Source organism: Mastomys coucha, unplaced genomic scaffold (genome assembly GCF_008632895.1).
Source record: "Mastomys coucha isolate ucsf_1 unplaced genomic scaffold, UCSF_Mcou_1 pScaffold12, whole genome shotgun sequence".
Lineage (NCBI taxonomy): Eukaryota > Metazoa > Chordata > Mammalia > Rodentia > Muridae > Mastomys > Mastomys coucha.
The window spans coordinates 80742610-80750207 of NW_022196894.1; the positions used below are offsets into that span (position 1 = coordinate 80742610).

At 35.9% G+C, this 7598-nt stretch overlaps 1 pseudogene; it reads left to right on the top strand.

Moving 5' to 3' along the window:
- Positions 1-3147: 3147 nt before the first annotated feature.
- Positions 3148-3524, top strand: LOC116086527 (annotated as a pseudogene).
- The last annotated feature ends 4074 nt before the right edge of the window (positions 3525-7598 follow it).

Below are 7598 nucleotides of genomic sequence, written 5' to 3' on the forward strand. Positions count from 1 at the left end.
CTCAAAGATGTTGTGGCTACTTGTACAAGGTTTGAACACAATAGACACAAGAGTAGAAGGGGTACAAAAATCAAGTTACAAGTAGGAATGAAAGCATGTAAAAGTCCATGTAATCACCATAACATCATGTATGTACAGAATTTAAAAAAGCAAAGAAGATTAAAATTCTTAAAATGTTCAAAGTGCAACAAAATAAAATATGACTCTATTAGAGCTCATACATTTACCAAGTATTTGTCTTTTTTATATCAACACTTGAACATTACTTTAATGAGAAAAGAAAAATAAGTTTTTCTTACAAACCAAAGAAGTAAGTTTTTGAATATACACATAACTGATTCTAGTGTTAGTATATTTAAGGAGATAATTGTTTAAGTTAAGCATTTACAAGCTAAGCCCCAAACTTACACTATTTAGTTATATTACTTGATATTTTCCCCCCTCTGCATATTCTGAATGCTTCTTTTTTCCTAAAAACTACATACAGTATCATAGCCTTTTAACAAAATCACACATGTTATTTATGCGAGGATCTAGGAATGTAGTGGGAAAGATGACAGAATAACAAATCCCCAGATAGTTGTTAATGCTTTAATAGTGTTGTTAATACTAATGCTTTGGGGAGTCTGGCAAGACTGGTTTGAAAAATAGTTTAATCATATGTCTGTAGGGTCTAAAGCTTCATCTAATAACCTACAACTTCCGTACTGTAATCTGCAGACCATAATATCCACAAGTTAAAGCTAAAAACAAATGAACAATTATAGGGACCTCAATGAACTCATTTCAGTGCTGAAGAACAAGCCAAAGTCTTGGTTAAGTGCTTTTAGCATGTCCAGTGTTTCAGAAAGTACTTGTCATCCATGGAATTTTCCTGCATTTGACTTAATGTTATCTACCACTTTTTCAAAATTACCATTTGTATTTTGAGTGATTTATCCTGGAGATTATTGGTTTTTTTTTAACTGTTTGTCAAATCAACATTAAAATAATACCATATAAATTTCAGTGAAGATTAGTAGTAAGCAGAAGGCAATTTAGTTCATCCTCACATAGGGTTTCATTTGATTTTCATAGAAAAATCAATTTTCATTTATACCTCCATGGTGTCTGCACCAAGTATTTGATTAACTCTTAGAAATCTTCACATGCCTTGCCAGCATTGATATGTTGTTCTCCTCTCTTTATTCTGCATGGTTGAGCTTGGCTGGGCCAGGGAAAGATTCCTTCACAGAAATTATTATGTACAACAATGATGCAATTGTCCTCCCTCAAGATAATAATCCATTGGATAAACACAATTCTTTGTCCTTACTATATAACTGATTTTGAAACATGAGCTGATTTTATAACTTGTTTTTCAACTCCTTCTACATTACCAACATCAGCATTGGGTTTGACTATGTAAATGATCCAATATTCCACTAAATACACTGTAAGAATAAAATTATATTTATTGATGCATAAGTGCTGTTTAAGAGTTTAGCACCCTTCTTGCTTTCTCCAGGGCCAATAACTGACCATGGGTATTATACTGCCTGTTTTCCACTTAGCCTATTTTATTTTCTGATGCAGTAACATTTTCTATAGTTTTCCATGAAAAATTATTTTCCCTTTACATATATTACCTTTATCTCCTTTTGGCTTCATTTGTTCCTTCTAGTTTCCCATTCTTTATGGCCATTTTGAATGAGGATTTTGGTTTCTCTATATTTTAGCTATCTTTCTGTCTCTAACAGTTATTTTTATATTCTTAATGAAGGCAAGAACTTTCCATCATTCTTGTTTCATAAGATATTCTACCAAATAATTCAGAGTTGTATGAACCTAATTTTCTATTACAATGGAATGAATATACAGGTCACTTCTGTCCATGGCTTTTGACAGTTTAAAGTTTAAGCTCAAAGCTACAATTATCTTAAATTTCAGTGATGGCTTCTAAATTTTTATGCTTACTGGCCACTTATTAAAATACACTAATTTTTAATACTTTCAATTATTTGTTCTAATGAGTTACCATTTGATCTTTGAGAGTTTAGCATGTGTTTTTATAATACTCATCTCTCTCCCTATTATTCTCAGATATTCCTTTCCCAACTCATTCAACTCTCCTCTTAGTACACAATCAAGATCAATTTATGAGGCCAGAATATTTTGGCTGTGTGGGATTACAGTGGAGCATGATCAATTTACTCATTTTGTTTTCACATACTCTCTCTCTTTTAGGACTGGTTACCAGAATAAAAACTGACTGTGGCATTCTGCTATGGAACAAGAATAAAGTGTAATGCATGATTTAAATATAAGTGTCTCCCTGAATTTATCTCTGAAACAATAAATCCAGTTGTAGTGCTGTCAGGAGTTGAATGCCTTGGGAAGTAATTAGGGCTTGAGGACAAGATTCTTACTAGAAATAGCATATTGTAGTCAATGGACCATGAGCACCACAAAGCAAAGAGATGAAAATTCTGAAATAAAGTTGATGCCAACCTAGACTACTTTATTAAGTTAAACTATCCATCATAATTTAAAAAGATGTAAGCTTATATCTTAATAAGTTCACGTCTTTTGAACTAGGGGAAAACCAAAGAAGCAAATGTCATAGTGCTAAAAAATAAATAAATAAATAAATAAATAAATAAAAATAAATAAAATAAAAGCACCAAAATTGAGTGCTCTCAATTTATTAAGAAATTAAGTGTACAGGGAGGGATCTGTGGCTCCAGAGACATAGACAGCAGAGAATGGCCTTGTCTGACGTCAATAGGAGCAAAGGCCCTTGGTCCTCTAGAGGTTTGATGTCCCAGCATAGGGGAATGCTGGAGGGGTGGGGCAGGAGAGGATGGTGGGGCACCTTCATAGAGACAAGTAGGAGGGAGGAAAGGGAAGTTGTGGGATGGGGGACTTGTGGAGGGGTGACATTTGAGATGTAAACAAATGGAATGATTAATAAAAAAACATAAAATAAATTAAATTAACACCAGAAAAAATGCAAAATTGTGGATCTTAAACAAGACATTATTAAATGACTGAAGAAAACGGAAGCAAATGAAAATGAAAACATGGCATAGAAAAGCATATGAGGGGAAGTTTCAGTTGTAGTATGATGGGATCTTGCTGAGTGTCTGCCTGGCCAGGACAGTCAAGATGGCTGGAGGTAAGGCTGGAAAGGACTCCAGAAAGTCCAAGACAAAGACAGTTACCCACTTGCAGCAAGCCAGCTTACAGTTCCCTGTAGGCCATATGCATTGACACCTGAATTCTAGTACAACTACCCATGGGCATGTAGGTGTAATGCTGTTGTGAACAGTGCAGCCATCCTGGAGTTCCTCACCACAGAGGTTCTTGAGTTGGCAATAAATACACCAAAAGACTTAAAGGTAAAGTATATTAGCCCTCATCACTTGCAATTTCCTATATGTGAAGATGAAGAATTCAGGGTCTGATCAAGGCTACAATTGCTGGTCATCCCACACATCCACAAATCACCAATTGGGAAGAAGGGACAAGAGAAGACTGTCTAGGGATTCCTAGATTCCTTCTTATCCCAGGACTCTAAATATTATTAACAGCTGTCCAGGGTTGGTTATTCCAGTGGTCTGGGTCATTGTGAAAAACACAATTTTGCCTTTTTGTAATTCTATTTGAGTGAAATGGAGGCTTAATTAGCCTTCCTACTAACCACATTTCTGCATTCAAATCTTAACCATATTTAAGTATTACTGTGGCTTCAAATAAGCTATTGATTCTGAAGTAGTGTGTTTTGATTGAGTTGACTGGCTTTTGTTGTTTTTTTTTTTAAACTTGGATTTTAATTGTGCTGCAGAAGTTATAGTAATAAACATTTGGTTTTGTACAGACATTATTTCCACTCTGGTGGATATGCCCAACAAAGGTCATATTGCAAACCAAAAATAAAACAAACAAACAAGAAAACAAAAATGAGGTACCAAGGAAGCAATCTTAGGAAGGATATTTATAGTACTATAGTTCTAAATGCCTATAGAAAAAAAGAGCCCAAATAAATAGATCAGTGATACCTACCCAAGACTAGGAAACAAAAACAAGGAAAAATTCAACAAAAATAAACCAGTGAGTTTTAATTTGTTCATATATGATTTAGAAATATATAGGAATATTGGAGTTGAAACTGTGGCCCTCAGTAAACTGACCTGTGCATCTGGGGCTCCTCCACAGGTGCTAGAGTTGTAAATTACTGGGCTCGTCCTCATCTTCTGTGCAAGTGCGGGAAAAGCTTTTATTGGTTTACCTACTCCATTACAGATATTAGACATGTGTATATTTCATGGTCCAGTTAATTTAATTAGGTTTTCAGATGGTTAGTTTACTTATTACTGCTTTGTATGTGGAGCCTTAGTGACTATATTTGGACTCCTGGCACAGGAGGACATTACCTACTTGAATAAACTTAAGAACATGTGATTTAATCGCAGCAATTTTACGGACTGTTACTTCTCTTGTGACTCTAGATTTTTGTTTTTATTTTCACAGTTGTTCCTTCTCTGTTTCACACACATGCTGAAGCCACTCGGTATCTATTGTGTCTTGGTTGGATGTGACTCAAATAAGGAAAGGGACTATTCACGACCTTACAGAGACCCCCATACTGAGGGATACCTAAGAATCCAGCCTATGTCACATATGAACAGAATCCTGTCATGAAAAATACCATCTGAAAGATGAATCGCTATGAAAAAGAATTAATCAGCGATAATATTTATAGCTGAGGGGTGGAATATCTCTATGTGGACAAACACTTGAGGAGCAAACACGTTCATGATGTTGTGACTAACACAACATAAAGTCAGCAAAGGGAATTCCATTTGGCTGGATTTTATCTTCTTTTATGAAAACAAATCAGGATTCAATTATAATTTAACTTGTGATAAAATGCTATATAAAGCAAGGATACTATCATTTGAACAAAACAGCAGCCTACAGATTGGGAAACGATCTTCATCAACCTTACATCTGTTGACAGAGGACTAATATCCATAATTTACATATAACTCAAGAAGTTAGGACTCTTTTGTGCATTTTATTTTTCTAGTAATGACTGGATTCCCACAGTTAGGGAATGCCACCCACCTTCAGCTCTCACACTTTAGATTGCATTTTCCTACCCCTTGATAGGTATCCCTGCCCTTCCCTAAAGTCAAATACCCAACAGCAGAGGTACAGGGTAAACACAGTCAAGAACTCAGCATTCTGCCTGCCCAAGCAGCATGTTTCACACTCCAGTGGAAGAGCAAGACATGGACCCACAACACATCAACAACCCAAATAACCCAATTAAAAAGTGGGATACAGAACTAAGCACAGAATTCTCAAGAGAGGAATCTCGAGTGGCTAAGAAACTCTTAAAGAAAAGTTCAAAATCCTTACTCATCTGGGAAATACAAATAAAAACAATGCTAAGATTCCCTCTTACACCCATAAGAAAAGCTAAGATAAAAAATTCAAGAGATAGCACATGCTGGCAAGTATATGGGGCAAGGCAAACATTATTCCAATGACAGTTGGAGTGAAAACTTGTACAACAACTTTAGAAATTAATTTACCAGTTTCTCAGAAAACTGGTAATAGTTAACTCAAGACCCAGCTATCCCACACATGGGCATATATCCAAAAGATGCCCTACTATACCATAGGGATACTTGGTCAAGTATGTTTATAGAAGCTTTATTCATAATAGACACAAACTGGAAACGACTTTGATGGTCTGTTTCTTATAATACTGTCTGTGTTCTCTCCCTCTCCCTTTCCCTCTCCCTCCTCTTCCTCCTCTCTCTGTACCCCCTCCTCTCTCCCTTCTTCTATCTCCTTCCTCCCCTCTTTCTCTGTGTCATAGTTGTGCATTCTTATGTATGCATGTGCACATGTTCCACAGTATATGTGAAAACCGGTGGACAATTATATGAATGTGCCTTTAAATTATGATTTATAGTAGTGGTCTTTTTGTTGTTCCTATCACTGTGAATCACACCACATGCTCTCTGTATGCCAGATTCTAACAATTCTCTAGCCCTGGCTCCTGTCTTGCCTTAGGAGTGCTAATATTACAGATGTACAACCTCACTTGGCTGTACAGTGTTTCAGTAATAAAATTTATTTTACCAAGCATGCATTTCAGTGTTTGTATCTATAGTGTTAGCTCCAAGATTCCTAATCCTCACTTTTAAATTCATAACGTATGAGAAATTCCAAATTTTAAGAGGACACCAAATGATAGAATCTCCTGGAATTTAGGGTTGAAGTGCTGAAGTGAGAATGAATGCTTTCATATTCCCAAATGCAGCTTCCAAATCAGTCACATGTTAGGTATTCAATCACAGTATTTATTCAGAGAAAATGATATGTCACTATGATAGAAAGTGTTATACATTCATTGATTGGACTAAGCAAGAGTCTTTATACCAGCTAGAGATGAGAAGAGGTAGCAGTAATCAAGAGGACAGTGTCTATATAATGAATGGATGAAACATACTGTGTTTATATTTAAGGATTAAATTGCATAGAAAGGGCATGACTTCCACTTGAAGAAGGAAATGCTTCTGAATCCTATTGTGCACAGGCAGGAAAATCCAAGGTACTTTTTCACAGAATGTCTTTCAGACAATTTCTGGGCACTTGCTATCTTCTCAAGAACCAGCTTTTTGCAATGTACTAATTTTACTGTTTTATTCTCTCTCCCCCCAAGAGAACTTTCTGTACTATTCTTGTTTTTAATTTAACATTCATTTTAATAACTAGGGAATTTCTGTTTATAAACTTGGTGGATGTAAATTGAGCTCCCTTTTCCAGTACATTAAGGTGATTTAAAATAGTGTTAGAATAGTGTGCTAATGTTATGAAAGGCAGCTTAAATGTATAAGGAAAATTGTTGTCTTAGTTACTATTTTATTGTTGTGATAAGACACCTTAACCAAGGCAAATTCTGAAAGAAAGGGTTTGTTGGGGCCTTACATTTCAGAGAGAATTCCATGATCATCATAGTGGGGAACACAGTACTATGCTGGCAGGCACAGGGCTAGAGTAAGTAGATGAGTGCTCATATCTTAGTCAGCAAGGATGAGGTAAATGAGGTAAGATAGAGGGAGAGAGACAGAGACAGACAGACAGACAGACAGATAAGACAGAGAAGGAGACAGAGCAAAAGAGAGGTAGGGAGAGAGAGGGGGAGAGAGAGAGAAGTTGGAATTACAGTTACCAACTTTTTCCAACAAGACAATACTCCCTAATCATTCTGAAGAGTTGCTCCAACTGGGGATTAATATTCAGACATAGGTGCTTATGGGTGTCACTCTCATTCCAACCAAATTCCTGCTCAGACTGTATATCATTACTTATTTGTATGCTTTCAGGGCGTGTGTGTTTGTGTGTGTGTGTGTGTTTGTGTGTGTGTCCATGAATTGGAAAAAGAGCAAGAAAGGATGTAAGAGAAAGTTGAGAAAAAGGGAAAAGGATGGGATTTCATTATAACCTCAAAAATAAATAAATGTTTTTCTTTAAGAAATGTCTCGATTTCTTTCTTGGCATGTTTATCATTTGCATAAAGGAGACCTCATGATTTGTTG